Source organism: Rhipicephalus sanguineus, chromosome 3, assembly GCF_013339695.2.
Source record: "Rhipicephalus sanguineus isolate Rsan-2018 chromosome 3, BIME_Rsan_1.4, whole genome shotgun sequence".
NCBI lineage: Eukaryota > Metazoa > Arthropoda > Arachnida > Ixodida > Ixodidae > Rhipicephalus > Rhipicephalus sanguineus.
The window spans coordinates 165,056,887-165,080,955 of NC_051178.1; the positions used below are offsets into that span (position 1 = coordinate 165,056,887).

The window sequence follows — 24,069 nt, forward strand, 5'->3', positions numbered from 1 at the left end:
ACATGCATGACAAAGTACTCTACCTGCACGTTAGATGAAACGCTGACTTACTGAACAAGCGACTCCTCAATGGAATCAACTTTGAAATATAGAAAGAAGCGGAGACGGCGAGCGATTTTTTATGAAATATAGACACTTCTCATATTTTATTTTCCCAACAAACCAAAAAGCGCGGAATGTACAGAATGACATAAAATTCAGCTTTCAAAAATACTCTTCGATGAATGCAATTTCCAGGCATGAAGTAAAAAAAAAAGTGCACTTGCATCTACGTACATCTACGGCGGCTCCGAATACGTTGGTTATGGATGCCAAAGAGTTTCCTTTAAACTCGCTTGTTCACACATCAAGCCGCTTCGCATCACATAAAAAAAAACGCTGCTAATAAATAGGCTTTGCACCCTGCATTGTTTTTATATTCAGATAACATTGAAGGCAACTTGGTGTCGTTTGCAGTCATCGACCTCATACCTCCTTATGAGTTAAATTATTAAATAAGATAAAAAAAGTATTGCAAGAAATACGATTCCACTCCGGGAACACGACATGCAGTAAAAGCGTCACAACACTTTCTGGAAACGTAACTGCGGCCAAAACACACACATGCGACTGTCAGTGATTGTCAGTCACAAGCACTGACAAGTGGCGAGCAGCAATTTTCTGCTCGCCGCTTTCATATCTGCAATATACCGTACAGTAGCAAACCGACCCTACAAATACGAAACAGTGTTCCTGAATATTACAGGGCAATACACTGATATCGAAAGAGGCACGTACAGTAATGACCCTTTTTATAAGCTTCGTATAAGCTCGTCATGCTACGTTTTTCTTTATTTTTTTTTTTTACACTGCCGTCGTGTCTCTCAGCTTCGAGGTAACCGAACCATAGACTTGCCCTCTTTTTTATTTTTATTTTTTCATTAAAACCTAATTTGAACGGACGCTGCTCGCTCTTCCACGAGAAATCTTGGCCTGGTTTGGAAATGTGCGGGAGGGGCTTAACAAAAACACTCTTTACGAAAATGGCGAATCAACGTTAACCTTGCTATGGTTAAGCGGTCAACTCGATAGTTTTCCTTTCATGAGTGTCATTTGCCTTTGTCCCGGGCACCTTCGCTAATGATATGTCAGAGATAATCATTGGCTGGCATTTGCTCTCACTGCTGCAGCGCGAGACGTTCTTTTATGTGCATGTATAGTTGACTGGACGGCCTGTCGGGTGCTGAAGAACGCAAGTCGGCACTTTCAACTCACAAGTACAAGTGTAGCATTAGATGAATGGTCATGTTGCAATACAAACTGAAGAGTAATGATTTCCCAACATCAAGTATAAGCTACTTACAAAGCCATACGCACCGATAAGTTTTCCTCGTGTTTGCACTTTGTATTGTCATCTTTATTTTCTGCGCGACTTAAGTTGTCGCGTCCTGGATCGGCTTGTAACCGAGCAATTGCGGTACACAGATGACTGTGCAAGCCTAACGCGGAAGGACTGAACAGGAATCACCGGGAAGTGTTTCAACCAGACATTACTATTTGAAATTTCGCATGCGCGTATGAACACATCCGTAAGTGTTCACCTTTCTTCTCACCGAAGCCTTAAAGAAAGTATGATTGCTTGAATTGGGAATGTACAAGTGTTCTTGAATGATCTTTAAGAGCACATATTGCCCCTGCTGCGCAACCTAGCATCGACTCGAGCTTTATGTTTTTTTTTTCTATTCCTGGTTACGCGAGGTAAAACAAAGACCGATTGCTTGTCAGCGAGCCCACTGAGGAAACAATCGAAACACTTGCTCTTTCTTCAATAAATGAAATATGAAGGCCAGCGTATTACGTACAGCCAGCCGATTACTTTCATGGAAATTCCAGTTTCGTGTGTAGGTTTTTCTGGGCTTCGATTAGGACTAATGAAAGGCTTAAACCATAGATCTGCCAAATGCAATTATATACGTCTTAGCTTCTTCACAGTTACAGCATGGCCTCTGCTGATCTGAGCACGATTTCGCCCGAGCCTCGTCAATGGGCCCTTTAAATAAGCCATGCAGTATAAAGAAGGCGAAGTAGTAAGCATCGGGTGAGGTTATGGTAATTACTATATCCTAAACAAAAAGCAACTTTAATTGAGCTGAAAGCTTTGTCGAAGGAAGCGTACATACACAAATTACAGCAATTTGTGTTTCACGGTGTAGCACTTAGACATGTACGTGACAAATGTTTTGGCCATGTCAGTGTTCGTAGTTTAACACCGGGCGAAGTGATGAAGTTAGATACCACTTCAATACCCTGAATCCGTGGCTAGCGTTTCCGCGTACGCTATGTATAAGGCACCGTCCAGTTATACCCTATTCGTCGATCGATATTCGTCGATATTCGATATTCGTCGATCAACCACATTAACTGCGCGTGAAGCTTGAATTAGCTTGGTCAGGACGCGTGTTTCGTGTGCCATTCATTAGTTGTCACATATCTTACCCAAAAATTATGCTCTGGGCCTAATGAAGTGTTTTGCACCCTTATATGGAGTTTCTTACACGCGTGGGTAGTCACGTTGGCGAAGTTCACCATAGCGGAGGCGTTTCCGCACCTTAAGGTAAGGCACACTTCACCTTCTATTGTTTCGTCACTGTTGTCGACCGCGGTAAATATAGGAGAAAAATAATGGGATGGAAACATGGAATGTTAAGTGCGCGGGTCTGTTGACACTGACGTGCGCCCATTTGTTTAAAAAAAAAAAAGAACTGTGCAGCGAAGTGAGTAGGCAAGTCGAAATATAAATAGCGCCACTTACACAACATGCGGTTCAAAGGCAATGAGAGACACGATGAAATATTGCATATATACATCACTGATCATAAGCAATGATATCACGTGGCGAACACAAATGACCACTGCACACAAGTCGAGGACAAACGTTAAAGCGTTATGAGAAGAAATAAATTGGTCCCATTGCATCCTTCTTTTTTTTTGGTATCGTATAAGGAGAGGAAGTTCTTGTCCCTTTGTCGGCACACAAGATACGTCCCGGAAGCTTTGGAAGGCACATAGTCACTGCACGTAACACAATTTCGACGTCGGAGTCCGTGCTTCAGACTGCTATATTATCACACATTTCAACGTCCAGAGACATGGGGCATAAATAAAAAAGAATGAGTTCAGTTCATCTTGATTCGTTGATCTTGTCACATTTTGCGCCTCAAAAAAAAGGGGGGGGGGATATCAGTCTGAGTCTACACGCGACGCTTCAAAGTGGTGGTCCGGCCATAACGCATATTACGCGAAGTTTCATCTACGTACGTATGTAAGTTCCAGATATGCGCGCCTTGTTCAGTCCCGGACGTCTCCAAGCGGTTGCGGGTTACGCCCTCGAAGACATCCTAAGCACTTATCCGCTAGAATTCGCAGTGGACGGCTGTAACGACAAGGCACACGAAAGCTCGCCGACGGGGAAGGCGGCAGGACGGACGGGCGTCCTCAGTGTTGAGTCCCATTGTAGTCAACGGTGGGCGGAATGGTAAACACTGCGTATTTCCAATGCTCTCTTCAGCGTCGCTCGGCGGTTAGCTCGTGATCTCGCCGTTCGTCTTGCGCATGATTTCGAGCTGAATCTCGTGTTCGCGAGCCTTCATGCGTAGAGCGGCGATGCTCGAGCTTCGACGGTCGGGGCCTGCGCCGGCGGCGCTCGGTGGCGACGCGGACGGCGACAGAGTGGACGCCGTCACACCGGGGGACACGCTGGACGAAGACCTGGCGGGGCTGCTGCCGCCCAGGATGGGGCCGTTGCGCCGCTGCCGCTGCCGCAGCCAATGGAGCTGGTGGAGGCACCAGTGCTGCCGTCGCAGCGGTGGCGCTGGACGGAGGAGGGGGCGGTGGTGGGGGCGGTGGTATGGCCACGGCTGGAGGCACTCTTTGGTGAAGCAGGGATGACGGAGGTGACGGCGGCAGCACGGGCGCCGTTGTCGGCGGTGCGACGTCGGGCGGTGCGATGTCGGTTCGCTGCCGGTTGTGCACGGACAGCGTGGCCAGCCAGTTCTGGAAGGGCGCCGGCGTCTGGTACAGCGCCGGCAGCGACTGGCGGCAGGAAGTGCGCGAACGGGCTGATCGGGAAGAACGCGTGGCCCGGCGTCAGAAGCGGCATCGCGGCCGCTGCTGCCGCCGCCGAACCGATGTAGGGCGAGAGTCGTGCGGCGCTCAGCAGGGCCGAGTCTTGTGCTGCGGAGGTCGGGGGCTTGCGACCGTACAGCGAGCCGAAGGCTGCCGCTGCTGCTGCGGCAGCGGCCATGGACGGAGACGGGTGCGCGCCGGCCGCCATGGTAGGAGTCGAAGAGCTCAGTGACTGCGCCGTCGAGTACGGGTTGTAGCCTTGCGACTGGAGCGCGTTGCCCGCGGCCTTCTCCTGCTTGCGCCACTTGGCCCGCCGGTTCTGGAACCAGACCTGCGAGAGATGTAAAGAAAATGGCTTTATCAAGAGAGGCACATCGTTATGTACTTTAGTGCGATACATATGAACGGAATGACACGTATACACATATACGCCATTTAATTATACGCTATAAGCAGCAACTGCACTGGTAAACGGGATTAGTTTCGATCGATTCATTTCCTTCCTGATCATTGGCTGCTCAGGACCAGCCAATGCCGGTGAGAACCTATACGCGTTATCCCGCTGGGGCCTCTGTAGAAGCGGGAAGATGAAAAGAATTGGAATTTTGTCATTGCATATTAGCTGCATGCCAATTTATATTACCATTGGATGTCGGAAGACCACAGGGCCATTTCACCGGCAGAAATGAGAAGGATGCGTTGTGATATGAAAAAGCATGTTCTCGAGAACCCGTAATAACACCGTCCCAATATTTTCTGACCTTCTTTCTTTTTCGAAGGGCGAGGAGAGAGGTTCACAAGTGCTCTGTAGCACAACGGCCGATCGCGCAAGCAGCAATTTTCTAGCCTCGCGGTTTTCTAGAAGGCTCGACGAGCCACTAATAGAGGGTGAGCGACGATAAATCACCAGAGCTGATTGTGCCTTTTGCGCGAGAACGCATGCGGTGCGAGTTGCTTCGATGATCCTACACAACGCGGTGCGGTGCACGTTGCGGCCGCAGCATGAAGCCATACAACATTGCGGCAATCGCGCACGCATAAATGTACCACGAATCCGCGCGACCGCGCCTCTTCTCCGCGCACTTGCGTTGTTTCTTTGTCGGCAGGCCGAGCGATGCTCGCGCGCACTGCGTGGTGCCATTTCATCCGTCCGGGCGGCGAGCGTCGGCGCCGCGACCCCGCGGACCGCCATTAAGCGCGCCGGTCCCGCCCACGAATTCAGGTGGGCGTCAACCGTCCGCTTCGCAGATGGCCCCCGCGCACACGCAATCAACCCTTTGGGTCGCGCCACTTGATTGTGTTCGCTCTCGCGGTACCGCAAGCACTACACCCAAGCCGTAACTAAAACTACTAAAAACCTAACCGAAGGTAACAGCGTGGCAGAGAGCGACGTCCAAAAGACCTCTCTACCTCCCCCGGCATACGCTCGATCGCTGTTTCCCTCGCTTCCGTCCTGGAGTTCGTTGTGATGAAGAGCGCGTTTTGTGCTCTAAACGCCGCGTCGTATACAGTGCGCCGCGCGCATACTCGATTGGTGAGGGCTCAGCTTATAAGGTGGCCGCGACGTGTAAGCTAGAGCGGCCCGTGCGTACATGTTGTATATACTGTGCACGCGCACACTGAACCCCCTCCCCCCTCCACCCCTCCTTCCTCCCACTGCTGCACCATCTGACGTCTCCATCGGCCACCACCGCAGCAGGTGTTCGGATGCACGTAAACCAGACAAAAAAGATGAGGGATAGAAAAAGAGCGCGACGCCGTCGTCTTTACATTATTCCCTATTCAATGCCACTCTTTGTTTGTTTATTTCCCGTTCCCGCCCCCTGTTTCTATAGCCCGGTTATATATCTGTCACGGAGAAAACAGGTCTCCTCCATGGTGTAAGCAGCATGGCGGCCTGGTTGTTCTATTTATTAATGCGTTCGACTTGTTTCTCACACGACGCGGCTTCAATAATAACAGTCCATTTCTTTTTCTACACACAACGACTTCGTCGCTGGTTCAGAATGCGAAGCGGCCCCTCCACCTCCGACTGGTTGTGTCTACCGGCACCTGCTCGCTGCAGCCTCGAGATGCTTTATAGGCTCACTTACGTACACTGACGCTTGAACTCATTGCCCAACGGTGGAAGAGCATCGACAACCGAGCCGCCCGCGTTCGTCGCTGCGACCGCGTCGCCTTTTCTGCCACGTTCTTTGTCTCGATGTCTAGACAATGTTCGTACGTATAGACGTGACAAACTTCCCAGACACACTTGTCGTTATTGGTTACGGCTGGCGCGTTCCTCTATAGAGTGCATAGTTCGGACGCCCTGCGACGGCAGTCGATACGCGAGTAACGACGTCTGCGTGCTATTGTGTGCCACTGTGTATAGTATACTACGAACTGGATCCTGCTCACGGCGTCCTGAGCTGCCTGTCTATTCATTTAATAACGAACAAGGCATCTCGTACATAGCCGGTAGCTTTGAAATATCTAAAGAGAGAGTTACATTTTTTTTTTTTTTGCGTCGATGGCTGCATCGAAGCTGAGAGCTTTTACATATGGGAAAATACGGCATTCGTTTAAACATAACCCGAAGCTGGTTCTATACCTAGCAGCACTTCAGCAGAACTCATTCGGTTTTGTCCTTAATGGGTGTTGTTTGAAGACACCGACAGGGCGGTAATCATACATGCGTATTTAGCGTGTATTAATCATTTTTAAGACAAAGACGCCTGTTTTGTCGCACACGCGGTTCTGCATAGTTCCCTGACACATAATGACAATATTTCTCGTTAGCTCTTTTAGGCCTTATGGCCCGCGTTCATGGAACATTGATTCGATTTACACACAACGCAAGCCTTATAGCACATTTGTAATACGCACATGCACAACCAGCATAAACCTGCATCGCAATAATAAAAGAAGAAACTTGAAGTGCGGACTTCACGTATCCCTTGTTCATATACCTGAAGAAAACTAATGGATTGATGTAGCCGCAGAAAGAAACATCGCTAATTGAGTCTTTACGTCAAAGCTGCAGTATACGTAATTTGCTCAGGAACACACACATTTAACTCCACAACTGTGTAAACTGCCACCTGCGTGTTCCTGCTATATCGATATACAAAGGCTCGTACGATATAGCGCCTACCCCCCTGTGCACGCGCAAGGTGCGCAGCTTGATACACAACATCTATCTCGTCGCATTCTTTTAACAGACCGCGGATGATGTACGAGGTCTGCCGAAACGTAGAGCGAAAACCCCGAAAGTAAACAAATATACAGATAAAAAGAAAAACCTCAAACGGTGCCCTATACACCAAAGATTCTCGTCCAAAGTGAGACACCAACTATCGCTTCGCCGTCTCCTGTGCGACCCAAACTGCAGGGCCTCTACAACAACTGCGCGCCGCTCATGGCCGTGTTGTTACCTGCAAAGCAGCTGTCTCTATTTTGGAAAAAGAAAAAAAAGAAAGGCGTCACGTATCATTACCCCGAGCAAAAACGCCTGTTCAGGAATCCGCCGAACGTACTGCTCGCATCGATCAATCAGGCCGTTTTTTTTTGTTTTGTTTTTTTGCTGTGAAACATCTTCATTAATTATTGTTTTGTCTTTCTTTCCTCCCTCGCTGTCTACGAAACGGATCACCGAACACTCTTACCCATTCTCTACCATTCTCTCTCTCTCTCTCCCCCTCGAACCTATAGCGACTTACACGCACTGTGTAATTTACGCCACACAGTCTCCCTCACTCGTCTTGATGTGTGTATACCCAAGGAGAACGAAGAGCGACCTTCAAATCAGGATCGAGAAGTATCGATCTATGACTCGTTTTTTTTTTTTTTTTTTTTTTATCTCGCTGCCATTAATCGTTCGCTCGAAACAGTTGCGAACGCTTCATCTTCTGCACGCTTCTGCGACAAAATGGGGAATGTTTGCGAAACATCCGAACGCAAGCACCTGCCTTTCTTTCTACGAGTGACAGAGCTGACGACCCTGCGCCCTCAGTACAACGAAGAAAGAAAAAGAAAAGAGGTAAAGAAGTGAATACGTATATTTTGCTATGTGAGAAGGAAAGGGCGTCATGGTTCTCCTCGCCCCATCAAATCAAAAAGTATCTCGTTACGTGCATGGCAGGAGTCACAAATTACAGAGCGCTTCTTTACGTTGCCAGCATAGCGAAATCACAAGGTGGCGTGCGTTCCAAGTCGCGCGGGGACACGTCTGACCGCCAGATTGGAGCGCGCGCGACGTTTTGCGCGACAGCGTCAACGACTCGATCGAGTCCGAGCTGACGACCTTGCCCGGGCCACCGAATTTGGCTGTCCCGCGTGTATACGAATAACTCGCCGTTGACTTCGCACGTCTTTCCGTGCCACGATGGTACATCGAAAGTAAAATACAGAGTTAAAAGAATGAATGCAGAGTGAGGACCGAGGAAGCGCCGCCCGAACATAAAGGGGCACGGAAGAAAGCGCGTGCGCGGGAGCGCAAGCGAGTAATTTTCACGCGAACACTTCGTCGTGTCAGCCACGATGCGCGCGCCCCCTATGCCTTCTACAGAGGGAATAAAAAGACATGTGTCCCCTGTGATTGCTCCGCAATAGAAGGCTGACACCTGGCGTCTCCTAGCACTCTGTGTAATGCGGGTGGGTTAAGCCCCCGAAAGGTTAGCTGTCGAATTCGGCGCCCGCCGTAACCACAGGTTCCCGGCGAGCCATCGACGTTGCCGTATATATACTTGAGCACAGAGAGGTGTCAAGTAACTCTCGCGGCGTCTCGAAGTTGGAGAAGGAGCGCGCGAAGGATGATCGTCAGCCAAATGACGAGGGCATGGCTTCGCGTATGTAGTGGCATCGCGACGCATATAATTAAGTCGGCTACCGACACAGCCGGTGGTGGTGTCTTCTCTGTCCCGCGACTGGCAGCCAGCTGCGAGCGCGCATCGCTTGACGAAACGAAGACGTGTGAGAAAGACGACCCATCTGCCGGAGTCGTATATACGTATTGAGTGACGTTTCGTGGGACAGGTTTGTGCGTGCTACTACTACTACACCTGGCTTGAGAGAATGAAAAGCGAGACCACGGCATATTATTGGTATTAACACGGCAGTGCTGCGTGTTTTTTGCCGACTCTACGTACGCAGAACCGAGTGCTCCATTTTGCTGTTGTTTTGAAACACCAGTTTCCCAGGATTTTATAATAATTGTTGAGGTTTTACGTCGCCAAACCACGGTATGATTATGAGCGACGCCGCAAGGGGAGGGGCTCCGGAAATTTCGACCATCTGGTGTTCTTCAACTCGCATCTAAATCTAGGTACACGGGTCTCGAGCATTTCGCCTCCATCGAAATGCGGCCGCCACGGCCGGGACTCGAACCCGCTACCTTCGGGTCAGCACTCGAGCACCGCAACCACTACACCACTGTGGCGGGTAGTTTCGCAGTATTACCCTGCATGATCAATATGGTATATGCGTAGAACACCTTATAACACCCCTGCAGGTCGTTCCTTGAGCTATAAGCTCTCTATCTTAATCAGTTCTTTACGAAAACACAAACAGTGACTCGTCCGAAAAAAACACACAAAAAGAAACAAGTAAGCCGATGTAGAAACCAGAACAGCCATCGATACGGCAACAACGCTCAAGCGTATGGAAAACTCAAATATGGCGTCGAGTTTAAGTACGTTGCTGCAGCCTATAGAAATACTATACAGAGACCCAGACCGAGAAGTCAAGAGAGGAACGGCGTCGCACGTGGCAGCAGGGTGACCTCTCACTAGCCTTTCCCGCCGCGCATACAGAGACGCGCCGATGAGCAAGCGAACAGAGGCAGCAAAGCCTGTTGAACCGCTACGGGACCTAAACGACTGGCGCGCACGCAACACGCGGTGATGGGCAGCTGCTCCACTGCGGGGCAAAGCGGCTTGCTGCCCCTCCTCCTACTTAGGAGCCGCGAAGCGCTCACGTATGTCCGAAGGTGTGTATACATATAACGCCGCGTCGAAACATGACGGTGATGCCGCTATAAGCGTGGTCTTTTAGGCATCACGCTGCTCATACACCTCCTCATGCATACGCACATAAGACTTTTCATATACGGAAGGGCGTCGGTTGCCGGCTTCAGCGAGGCTGCCACGATGCGAAGCTCCCGCGTTTCCATCGATCCTGAGAAGAAACGCGTGTGCTATGCGAGAGAAGGAGAATAGAGGGAGAGGGGGGCGCCGCGGTGCACACGAACAAAGCAGCGCACGGATCGGCGCGGTGCATGCGAAATGGCCTCCAGCGCCTCATGACGAGATAATCACAGCTTCAGCGAGCACATCGGCTCGAACGCACCGTCGAGCGGCCGCCGCACAGTTTATTTTATTTTTATTTAGATATTTACCTTCGTTTGTACGCGAAAGGGATTCTGCTTGTTCACGAACGGCAGCTACGCAGACAGCACCCTTCCCTTGTTTTCCTCGTCGGCGTCAAGACGACGTTGGGGTGTCGTGCACGCCGCGTATGTAATAATACACGACTCGTAATGGGACTGACACCCGTAGTCGCTGCTTTTGCTGCAGAAAACAGAAGCCTGCGAAAATATACGCGACGCAGCCGGCGGGGGACAAATGATTCGGGCTATAGAGTATTAGGCACGCGAGGTAACATCTATGACATATATATAAAAATACTTCGTCCATGTCTTCGGGGCAAACTTCTATACTATTTTTTTCTTTTATTCTTCCGTCCTCATTCACGTCAGATTGGCCGCCGCGCGTATCGGACTGCCAAATTCTTTTCGCTTGTCAGTTACAGTGGGTACTCCATTCTCAAAGAGGGCCGTTGCGCGGTGCCTCGCCTTAATTTCGGCGGAACGCAAACCTTGTCCCGCTTCAATACGGCCAATTTTTCCATCTCAGTACGATGCCCGAAACAATGCCATAAAAGCGCCCGAGGCATCGCCACGGCCTGTTCTACTGGATACGGTTGTCCAAATTATAAGTTAGCACTAACTCGTGATAACGTGTAGTTTGGCAAACAGGATAGGAGTGCGGAGGGGGGGGGGAAGGAAGAGGCGAGGGGATAGCGATAACACAAAGAACCAATGAGACCGAACGGAATGCGTTAGTATAAGGCGTTTAACCATATATTCATGCAATTTGCTCCTACGCTCTCATCAGGGTGGGCTTCACCATTATTACCATTATCCGTGCCGTATGTTCAACATGGAGACGGCGCACGGTCGCGGTCATTAACCGTCTAGTCGAACGAAATGCACGCACCCCGTACTTTGGGTACGAGAAGCGATTAAATTGCTGCAAGTGCAAGCCAACGAACGACGATCCGCGAGGATTTACAATGCAGATTATCGAGCCGTATACATACGTATACTTTAATTCTGCCGTACGTCGGCAGCTGCGCACGCAGCATGCACGGCGCGGGCCCTTCGTGACTGTGTCGGCGAGTCGATGCGGGATGCCCATTAATGGCTTAAAGTAGAGCGCACTGCTGCACAGTTCGCATTCTTCGCGTCGTGCGGCCGGTGCCAATTGGAATGGCTCGCGTGCAGGCGACGTTGCAGGAACAGCAATCATCATTACCGCGGCCAGCCATTAAGGAAGCCTCGCATTCAATCACGCGCACAGCCGAGGACACCTCGCAATTACGATCGTAATTGGCGTAATAAAATGACACCCAGAAGCGAAAATCGACAGCTCGCGGCGGGGGCTATAGCTGTCGCCCATGCATGGGAAAGCTGGTGCACGAAACGGTGCAATCGAAGTGCACTTATCCGAGCGTATATGTGCGGATAAACGAGTTGAGACGGAGGGTGTGTTGTAGAACAATCGATTTCGCAAGAATGAAGGCAGCCATTCACCATGTTTATTATAATTTGCCTCCTGAATATGCGCTTATAACTTTGGAAGGAATCTTACCCGGAATTCCAGTGACCGTTTTTTATTATACCTGCGAACTTTTGCGAAAAACTGCTAAATTTTTCTCAGGGGGTCTTGTTTTGCTTTGTAGTCATCGGCGTCGTCAAACGTATCCGGCGATGCGCACTTGTGTAGCAATAGTCAGCTGTGTGGCACAACTACCGTAAAATTCTGCACATAACACTACCTACGATCCTGTGACTGCATAGTGCACAAGATTAAATTAAATTCTGGGGGTTTAACGTGCCAACACCTCGCTATAATTCGGAGGCACGCCGTATAGTGGGAGACGCCAGATTGATTTTGACAACGTAGGGATCTTTAACACGCACCTAATTTTAAGTAAATGGGTATTTTTGCATTTCTCCCCCATCTAATCGCGGCTGCCATGGAAGGGAATCGAACCGGCGTCCTCGAACATATACCATCGTGACACTAACTGTTTAAGCTACCAAGGTAGCTTAGTATCTGTCGCCTAACTGGTGTACTTTTCAGGTTTATGAAGTCGCGTGTAACATCAAGCTCATTTAGTGCCTGTTTCTTTTAGCTTTATAATACGTCACCAAAAAAATCAAATATTCCCAGCCTCAATACTCCACCTATTGTTTTATTCAACTTCGTGCTGGATATACGTGAGCTTTTACGTTATATGCCCCCTCCCCTTCCCCCCCCCCCCCTTGCGCCTGTCGACACATATCAATTCAAGGCCACAGCAACCACGCATGCGCGGATGGGGGGTCGAGAAAGGAGGAAGCGGACGGGACAGATGTTGGACGTTGTCCGAGTCCCATTGCGACGCGGAGCTCGCAAAGTGGCCGTCGCAAATCACTCCAGTTAATTACGGGGTCATTAAGAGATGGACCTCGTACATAGGAAGTGAGCGCGCGCAGTTCTGCGGACGAGGAGGCGACTTGCGCGTATACCAGCAAAGAAGCCATGCTGCCGCCAATTCCTAGGTGGGCGTTCTTCGCCACTGTGACGTCACTGTTATCTGCAGTGGAAAGCTCATAGTATGATTGTCTGTTCGTTGACCAAAAGCATTAATGTGCCAATTCCACGCTCGCACAGTATGATACACTGCGCGTGCGTACACTGCGCGTGCGTTTGAGGGTGTCACATCTGCCCGTGCAGTATATGATACACTGTTAAAGAGACCACCAAAAAACTAATAACTTGAACCTCTGCAGTGACGACACTAGATTCATCGAGAAAGAGAGTATAGGATTAATGGGCTTTGATTGCAGCTCAGCGGCAAGTCCGATCTGGGAGTTCTCGATAAAAGCGTAGCGCACTGTGCTTACACCTAACACAAAAAGAAGACGATTTCAATCCGCGCTCACCACTTGATCTTCGGAGTGTTTTTATTTATTTATTTATTTATTTATTTATTTATTTATTTATTTATTTATTTATTTATTTATTTATTTATTTATTTTTGTGCCGCTTCGCCAATTCTATCATGGCTTCTTACAGCGGTTTTTCACTTAATTCTTGCAGATCACGCATGCACTGTAGAGGCACGAAAAAAAGAAAAGAAAAAGAAGTCATGGCGTTTTCAATACGCACAAGAAGTCAAGGAATTACGTCCCCGATATTTTTTCAATATCTGCTGCGTAGTATCACACATCATCAAGCGTGCGACGGAATTGCGTTGAACTTCACTCCTATAACACCTATAAAGAACTTGATGTTCCGAAGTGCCGAAGCCGCCGATTATTTAATGACTGACTGTTGGGTAATCACTATCACACACAACACGCAGGTGTATCTCATCAGGTGTGTGAAACATACGCTCATCACACTTCTCACACTGCCGCCCCATGATTGTGCCTACATGCATTCTATGTCTATTCAAATGGAGATGAGAACATAGACTTCACGAGGAAGCAGTCAAGTGAGCGTATGATAAAGGACCCTTATGGTATAACGAAAATGAAATAGACGAAAAGCGAATTTCTATCTCGCGTGGACATTTCTCTTACGCGATGGGCGGATTAGCAGCTTGCGGGAAAATTAGGGGTTCATAGCAGCGTCGGCCCCCCGTCGAGCCCTAAGATTTCTGTTCGCGGCGCGAAAGAGGGAGGGACCAACCAAATTACCGCAGGTCTTCGTGCATGCAGCGCGAAAATTTATGGCCCTTTCAGGATTTATTGGCCTCGACTACGCCTGCGCTCACGGCATCGTTCTTTCTTTCTTTTTTTTTATATGTATATACCGAAGGTGCCCACGAATCTGGTCGCTCCTCTCTCGCTTGCCTGCTTAGCGAGGCTTTATCTTTATGCAATATGTTTTCCGAACGCGTGCAGCGTGCCGATTCTGTAGCTTGTGTCCGCGCTGTGCATCTAATTATAGGTGGGAAAATCAGATTTATTTACTGCAAAACTCATTCGGACCGTTGCGCGAAACGCCTACTGACGATCTGCCTCGACAGCTCTTAATCATGAGCGAAAGCAGCAGGTTACAGCCAGCGTGCCTCTCCCTCTTATCTTGATCTTTTTCACAACTGGACTAGAGCTCCACCGGAATGTTGCATTGCCTGGAAGAAGCCTGCAGCGCTTTGAGGTATCTTGGCGTGATGCTGTGCGCAGTTTCGTAAAGGTCGTTGCAGTGCGCGCGCTCATATCAATCGGAGATTCACAATTAGACCGGTTAGCTTCGCTTTATGTCGTCGTTTAGCAGAGATTGATTGATTGATTGATTGATTGATTGATTGATTGATTGATTGATTGATTGATTGATTGATTGATTGATTGATTGATTGATTGATTGATTGATTGATTGATTGATTGTGGCATATAGGTTGTACACTGTCGAGTACAGAATTTTAAAAGAAAAGATTAGACCAAACCTCTCATAACGGGAATTATCCAAGATATTTGTGGCGGGGCGTTCTTTCGGCTTGCCTCGGCTGCTGTCGCGCTGTTGTGTACATACGCAGGTTGTGGGGAGGGCGATATTTGTTTATGCGTAGGAACTGAAGGCCAATGTGTGCATAAATGCACTCTCGTATAGTCTTGTATTTCACATACCCCGTAAACATGACGTCTTATCTTTCCCGTTTTATGCGCTTCTCGTGCTTCTTCCCTGGGCTTCCTCTTGCACATGTTTGGTCCCCGTATAGTGTACACAGCAATGACCTATAGATGCCAAAGTATGTCACGTGTATTAAGCAGGGGCTAACGATATTGTCAGACCGAATCGCCAAATAATCCTACGCATTAATAATCTTCCATTGTCATGCTGCCGTAATTTCCAGCACGTTGGCCTCAGAGCGAACAACAATCGTTGGGAGAAATTGATTGTGGCTTGGCGATGCTTGCGCAGGCGCCGTCAATAATCGGTTACACAGCTGTTTCCCATAGCGCTCGCATTCACTCTTCTCTCGCCCAGCGGCACATACATACGCATTAGGTGGGCGGTGGAGCGCACGGTAATTCGCTTTCACACTCGCGGCAAACGCTCATAGCTGCCATAGCATGTAAAGGGACGCGAGTCAGCGGGCTCGGCCGCGCGCGGTGAGCTACGACTCGCGCGCCGTCATCGTCGGCTCTTTCCGCGCTGCGCGAACAGGTGTCGGCCAGCGGCGCAGCGCAGCGCCTCGGCGAGAAACAGCGGACGCCCATTTGGCGTGCTTATCTGCATTTCCGCCCCACACACACTCGCTATTTATTACCGGCTCGAGCGAAGCCCTGTGAGCGGAATACGTTAACCGCACGGTCGAGACAGAGACCGCGTTTCGTTTCGTCGCTCCCGCTAATTGGGTGCAGCGTGGTGAAAACCCGCACTATACCGTGGCCAAACCAATTACAAGATAAGACACAGTCAGCCGCCGCGTATCATTCTCCATCAACCAAACGTGTCTCTCGTTGTAGCTAGAAACAAGGCTCTGTAGAAACCTCCGCGACCGGTTCGGCTGAAACTATTTTGACTTTCCGAGCATATATATATGCTTCAGCCGTCTGAGCTTCGAAACTTTTTTTGTGTGTGTCTGTGCTTCTTGACCGCACGCCGGACTTTGCCGGTCTTCTGATTCCGCAAACGCTGCGCTTAACTATAGTGAATACAGAGCCAGCCTTGCGTACATGTATACACTCCAAGCAGATTATAAAAGCAGCAGCGCCTGCGCGATGTCCTCCAGCGCTCATCCTCTCAGCTCTGGATGCACATCTGTCGCGGGCTCCTCTCCCCATGCGGAGCTCGCCGCTCTTTTACCCTTAATTTCTCGGCCTTTCCATTGATTTTGTTATCTGGATGACGCCACGAGGTAAGACGGGCTTCTTTTTTTTTTCTCTTTTTCACTTAAACGATGAGGATACAACCGCCGGCTTTCTCTCTCCACTCTCTGTCTGTCTCCGTCGCGCCGCGCAGATTTAAACATCTCCGCTCAGTAATTTGATAATTGCCGGTGGTTAGTCGGTTCTTTGGCCTTCGTCGCTGCCGCCGCCGTGTGGCGGCCGCGATCCTTCGGAGTCGCCAGGCACGTCTCGTTTCCCGCTCCTCACCGGCCGTCGCGTCCTTCACTGGACGCCCTCGAGCAGCCGTGTATGCAGTGGACCAGCTTTAAAGCGACGTCGCACTGTCGCACCAGTGTCTTCCCTCTCAGACTATGTCCCCGTCTTCAACCCACACACACCCTGCTTGCTTGCCTGCTTGCTTGCTTGATTATACTTGCTTACTTAAGCGTGCCTATTTAGATGAGGCCATACGTGGTCTCGTTTGGACCCTTCTCTTCGTGTTTCGCTCGTCTCTCCTCTTCCACCGTTGGCATAATTTTTATGTCGCTTCGACAGGGGCGTTCCCGAAGCACGGTGGTGGTGAACACGCGCGCGTTCAGACTGCATAGACGAGACTTCTCTTAAGTGGCCGGCATCGGGCTAATTTGGTGCGGCCATTGATGTTCGCGATAGAGCTACGATTAGACGAGCTAATTGTTATAATTACCGCGTAATCGGAGGAGCGCTTCCTTCGTCCGCGAAAAGTGCGGCGCCGTGCCAGGGCGAACGCTGCGTGGTGTAACGCGAAAAAAACGTGCCTCACGAGCACCGTCAAAAGTTTATGCGAAGAAACGACGAGAAATTAAGTGAGATACTTTCGCATTAAGCCTTTCTTGTTTTCTTTTTCTTAGTATTACTTCGAGGGTTGGGAAAAAGGACAGGCGATACGATTATGCTATTAAGTGTCCTCGTTCTTCTCGCCGCAATTTATCCTGCCTGACGAGCCCGCAAGGACGCTGTGTACGAAATTTCTCCCCCTTTTTTTTCTGTTCTTTCTTAATTTTCGGCTTAGCCACCGAGAGACGCCTTTCTGTCGCGTGATATTATTTACGACCTTGTATTAAGACAACATCCATGTGACGCGGTCTTCTCACGTTGCGACGTTTTTTTTCTGCAATTATTTTTGTCTTCCTACGCTTTTTTTTTATTCATTACTATTATTATCACAGTGACTCCTATGCATTTATCACTCTCGGCTTATGGGCGTTCCTAAGCCGCTTCACTGAGTTCGGCCCGCTGTCTAAGTTTTTAATGAAGACGCCGAAGTTTGCTCGTATGATCTAATTAAGGGACCCGCAGCCTCGGCAAGCATTTGGGGTCCTTGCGCAAGGCACCCTGCGCATATCTTGAGAAGCAGGTAGACAGGCGAGCCTGAGATGTCTTACACACACACACACCGGCCGTCGCGGCATCGGCCGAACCGCGAAGCGAGCACGTTTATTATCCGCCACGACAACACGGCCATATATCATGCGACGGCGGAGAAGGCCAGCAGCGTGCGTTGGCGTCGTATAAACACATAGACACACGCGCGATGGCCGCCATGTAAATTGGTCGTCGATGAAGTGGCCTGCCCGCCACGCGGTGACTAAACGCCCTCCACGAGAAGCCTATTGAATTAGAAGGCCACGCGGGGAATGTCGGCCCTCGGAACGGGCGCCAGCAAATTGAGTCTTGCGACAGCGAGCCGTTTAAAAATGGAGTCCCCTCCACGCAGCGACAATCCCAGTTGGCGCCGCTTAATTGCTCGACATGTTGGTGAACGCGTGAGCGGGGGTTAACGAGAGACAGATGAATGGGTCGATGGCGGTAGTGAGCGAGTGAGTCGGTGAGATGATGGAATGGGAAATTACGTCTGTGTACGTGTACATATGCGCGAACGCGCGCGGCTAATACGTTTGTTTTGAGCAAGGAACTAGCGATAGCTCGCAGGGCTCGTTCTAAAAATAACCTTTCGTCTCTACTTCGGAGTCTGTGCTTCAGGTGGCCGGAAGAATATATACGAGTACCGAGAGGAACATTTATAGGCATGTTTCCAATTATACGTTGAGCGTCCTTTGCTGTTGTAAAAATTTAAGACGCCACAATGAAATAGCATGCAGTGCGGGCAAGCACTGAACGAGGTTTATATTCCAGGATGATACTATTTAATCACAGTGTCTCGTTACAAAATGCGTATGTCCCTATCATGACGGGCCTGTGACTAATGGCTCCTGAATTGCGGATTCATCGGACTACAAATAACAAACTGTGTACGTTCTACGCTCTGTGGTCAAAATGTAGCGCTTATGATCAATTTGTAATAAATTGGCCGATACTGTACCCTGCTGCTGTGCACTGGTTGAAACAAGCACGCACCTTCTCTGTCTCTCTGGACACTTTAGTTGCGGCAGAGAGACAATAAGTCATATGCATCACGCCAGATAGCGGTATACATGCACGCAACTTCTCAGTTGCGTGCACAATGCATGCTTCATTTTGGTGCACTTACTTTATCATTACGACCCTATTTCCACGTCCGGCCTTCTAATTCTACAACCTCTCATTTCTTCTGACACCTTCCTTGTCTGTCTACCAGAGCAGATGGTAGCGAACCATACTGTCTTTACTAACATCGTTCCTACCCCTCTGCTTTTCGGGACACCACAGATAACGTTGAACCGGTTCTAGTTATAGTTCAAAAGAAGAACAAATCAGCGCCAAGAAAAGGAAGGTGTGAGGAATATAGAAGCGAAAGACGAGCGCGCGAAACCGCCGGAAGCTCGCAATACCCGCTACGCATAGCAATGGCGTTCCTCTCGACATTGAGGCCCTCACGGAGGAGGCTGCAGGAATTAAGCTACCGAGGCCGCAGTAAAGCGCCCGCCTGAGCTGTATTACGTGGCGGAAAAGAAATGCGTTTGAAGTCTGTGGAGATGGGAGTATACATGCGCAAGCCCAGCGTGTAATACACGGAGGTGTCGCTCTCCGCCGCCAACTCGTTTTGCGTAACAATGGAGGCCAGCACATGCTTCGCACGCTTGAACGCCGCACGTCGGTAAATTCATATAGATATTTGCAACCCCCTACCCTTCGCTGCTGCCTCCTTATCGGATAAAAAAAGAAAAAGAAAACATAAAGGTATGGAAGAGCGCTGACACGTGAATGACCCGCGCACGCAAAAGAAGCTGTTAGGGCGAATGCTTTGTGTTCTTATAAGTACGGTGGAAGCACGTATACCTGCAGATTTCTATATACCCTTACACTCCCCCTTCCCTTCCCCCTCACCTCTTGCTCCTTCTCTCACTCCTCCAGTAAGCTTGTTCCTCTATCACGCGCGTGCTCGGGAACACAACGACGTTAACGGCCCGCTGTTCACGCGCACATCGCACGCAGCGCGCGGGTGCACGCACGATAGGACGAGCGTGCCGCTTTGAAGTGCTCGTACTTACGTCGGTTCCGCGTTTTTCGTACAAACATTATACGAGTAATTAAATGTCGTTAACGAGATCCCCCCACCCCCTTTTCGCGAACAACCTGCGGCGGCGGCGAGGCGCCTGTGCACGCCAGCGTGCGCAGGTGTGTGCGTATACGTGCCCCAAGCATACATGCACGGTTCGCTATATATACTGCGAGCATGCTAGCGTCCTCGTCGTGGGGATCCAGCGAGAAGATTAATCGAGGAAACGAAACAAGCGCGCAGGGAGCCGACGTGGCCTCGGCTCCACGGTCGCCTGCCTCGAGGGCTAGTTGAAGACACTTTCCTCCCCTCTTTTTTGTTAGTTTGTTTACTCTTGCTTTTTGTTCACGAACACCCTTATTTATTTCATATTCTCGCAAAATCACATAGGTAAGGAAAAAAACGAAAGAAAGAAGCTTCTGCGCTTGATGGGATTCACCGGCAAAAACGCTGCTGTGGACTCCGGTAATTCACGTATCTAAGTGCACTGGATACTTTGTCTTTCAATTATCCAGCATGTGGAGTGGATGTTCTAATTCCTTCTCGGCTGTTATAAAAGACAAAGGAAAGAAGAGAGGCTTGGAGGAAAAGCAAAACAGGAACAACGGTTTTCTACGCTTTACACACTGGTGACTCGGGAAGAGGAGGTAGAAAGATAAGACAGTACAAAAGATGAATGGCATGGGCACACTATCACTGTCGCTTACTGGTACTAGGTTCGATTACCGTTGCCGCCGAGCACCCATCGGTTTATTGTAATGGTGAGAGAGGTATACATCCACCCCCACACTCCCCCCCGCCCCCCGACGCTCGGTAGTGTAGGTATTCATCTCGATAAGGTGGTCTCTCCGCCAGGATTCTGTTTGTTGTCGCATAAGTCTGTTGCCAGACTCTGAGGTCAGTGTTGCCAGACTGCCGCCAAATCTGCCGGCTGAATATGTCCCTGTAGCTTTAGCTTTCCTGTGACGTTCCTGTGTAATCCGCTGCGCATATCGCAAGTACATGTGCGCTCCGTTGACATCGGCCGTTTTAATTACGGCCCCTGCGTGTTGCAAACCTCAGGGCCCTTTCTTTCGCTGTGTGCACCGTTCTACAATTAACACACCGGACTCGATCGTGTCAGTAGGAAGTCGACGCGCTTGGACTCGATCGTGTCTCAAAAGTAGGAAATCCACGCGCAGCGACGCGTTTACTGGGGAATCTGAATGGTGTCGCAGAAGTCCGGACACTGTGTGCGCCTTGTTTCAGATGCAGGGGGATGGGAGGGGTGGAGGGTTTCTTTCAGTGCGCTCAGAGTTCCGATCGCATCGCCCAACGGCCGGTGAATTGAGGCACGTCACATATCAGTTCATGCTACACCCGCAAGATGCTTGATCGCCGCTGCTGCACAGCACCTCTAGGTTTGAGCTGGTCGTGGGAGGCGCGACTCGCTGAACTGTAAATGAGAGAAGGCCCGGCGAGCCGCTGCATTGCCTGCGGGGCCCTGGAAGAGGGTCTGCACCCACAATAATTACAAACCAAACATGCATGCATTAATTCAAACTTGGGCGGTTCGTGGTCAGCAAACGCGTCGTTGTGTATAGTCGTCACGGCACGCCCACCTAGCTACGAAGCGATTCCTACTTCAGAGACACTAGTCCGAGCGACATATATTGCACTTACAACACACACAGCGAAGGCAGGCGTCTAGTGTCCATGTCGTCGCGCGTGGTCGCCACGGCGCGCCCACCTGTACAGAGAGATTGCCTAATTCTGAGACACGAGCGAGCGCGATTAAATAAAGGAAGCACCCCGCCTTCTGCGACGCTATTCAGTTTCCCGAGCAAACGCATCGTTGTGCGTAAGTCGACACGGCACGCACAGCTATACGGAGCTATGCCGTACTACGGAGACACGAGTCCGACGTACTGCAACACGGCTCACTCCGTGTCCGGACTTCTGCGACGCCATTCAGTTTCCCAGGTAAACGCGTCGTTGCGGGTGGCTTTCCTACTTCGGGGACACGATCGAGTCCAAGCGCGTCGACTTCCTACTGACACGATCGAGTCCGATCAGTGAATTGTAGAACGGTGCACACAGCGAAAGAAAGGGCCTCGATGTTTTGCGTGACGCAATTGTCATTAATTTAAACGACCGATGTCAACGTACCCCACAAGCGCTTACGAAATGCACAGCGTATTACGCAGCAACCTGACGGGAAAGCTGAAACCTTAGGGGCAAATCCAGCCGCCAAATTTGGCGGCGGTGTGGTAACATTGACGTCCGAGTCTGGCAACAGACTTATGCAGCACCAAACAGAACCCTACAGTCTTTCCTTTCCGCTCTCTTCTATCTTTGTAACCTCTATCAGCGCAACTGAAGACCGTGCCTGAACTGTCCATTGAAGAGGAAATCACAAGTCCTGGAATCACAGCATCACAGTGTGCACTTTTCGAGCACTTCCAAAGCGAATTGTGACAGATTTCATATCGCGTTGGAATCAGCAGGTCGGTTATTAGTCGAGATAAAATGGATAAGCATCGCACGCTGGAACGGCGCATGTTCTTAACAGCATTTGATATTTGTTATTTAATTTTAATTATGAGACCTCAAGAAGTATGCACGCACCGATCCAAGTGATCGCGCAGCATGAAGATATACATAAGTTCAACGTGTGCTATGAACAGACAGAAAAAAAAATGGAGGAAACAAGTTGTACTGACCTGAACTCTCGCCTCTGTCAGGTCGACCCTCATTGCCAGTTCCTCCCTGAAAAGTAAAATGTGCACTTGATTTGTAAACAGGCGCACGGAAATGCGCGATGCATGCTATCAAGTGAATAGCATTGAATGAAGTATTCATTTACCAAAGCTTTCCTATCGCTGTCCATAGATAAAATTTGGAACCGTAAAGAAAGTATGCAAATTACTTCAATAACGTGAGCCAAACAGAATAATTAGGACGGAAATGCGCTTCGTCGCACTAACTAATCAATGCTTACCTCCTACACGAAGATATGTGTAGAGAAGGAGCGACACATGAACATAGGACAGTCAATGCAATTATTATGTGAAAAAAAAAAAGAATAGTTGTACGTGACGTACGAGCCCATCTTATGACGTGAGAGGGCGGTGTGTCCGTGCTCCGATGCGCATACATTCACCACGCACAGAAAACGGAGCAATGTCCACATTTGTTTAGAGGACGCGTAATTGTGCAACTGATGTCTGCAGACATACCACGCCGGTTCCTACAGCTGTCCAACTGATATTCCGGGAGTTCAGCCAAGCCCACTGAGGTAAGCTTCTGTTTTTACTCAGCTCAAGCCTATTGCGATGCCCGTTTGACAGTACAAAGTCAGCCTAATAAACTTGACGCTGACCTATAGTTAATTCATACACAAGTTTAACGAGCTATCATCTTAGACGCGACAAAATACGGTATGAGCACAACAGAAACGCTTAAGTCAAATTTTTCAATGCTTTGCTTCGTGTGTACACCTTCCTTTGTCGCGCTTAAGGTGTGCTGTTGTTAATCCTGCGAACAAAATAAGCTACCGATGTAAGAATTAATGTGCTGCATGCTCACAGTGACTGCCTTGAGCAAAAATATCACTCATACTTCTGTTCAGTCCAGCTTTTTGCATTGTGGAAATGAATTTCACTTGAACTTCATCCACCCTTTACAAGGCACAAAATAAAAAAAAAAACACGAGCAGATAACATACACACAATGGCACGGTGTACAGCACGTGTTTATATCTGAAATTCACAGTGCCTGAGAAGGTTAACAAGGCTCGCACTGCACAATACCCTGTCGCGGCTATAGTATCAGCTGAATAGGGCATTCAGCTTTGAAGAATAACGCGTTATGATAATCAGCGGCGGCAGCAGCTCTCGTTTTAAATCTCAAACTGCATTTAATGACGCGTGAGAGCGTTTAACAAAACCGGAAGCAATAACACGTTTCGGAAAATTTGTGTCCCTATAGCAACGTCACACGCGAAGCTCACGGAATTATGAACCCTTGTTCGGGGGTGTTCAAAGAACTAAACCGCGCTTGCTTGCTTTAAAACTCAGAAAAAAAAAAACAGAAAGAAAGGTTCGCGTGCGTAAGCCGAGTCGCACGTAATGGGAGGATTGTGTTTCTCTCGGGAGCACGTGACGGGCTCAATGGCATTGAAAATTAGCGCCGTTATGGAGGGGGCCACGCCAACCGCACCAGCAATTAGAGCAGGCTGCTGCGCGCAACCTTCAACTCTCAAAGCGGCCTCATAAAGGCGCGAATGGGGGCTAACCCTGCAACAGAGTCGTCGTACAGTAAGACCGTCCGTTGATGCAACCATCCGTCCGGGGGCGCCCAT

At 49.5% G+C, this 24,069-nt stretch overlaps 1 pseudogene; it reads right to left on the minus strand.

Moving 5' to 3' along the window:
* Positions 1–1,086: 1,086 nt before the first annotated feature.
* LOC119386061 (wiskott-Aldrich syndrome protein family member 1-like) lies at positions 1,087–24,069 on the minus strand (annotated as a pseudogene).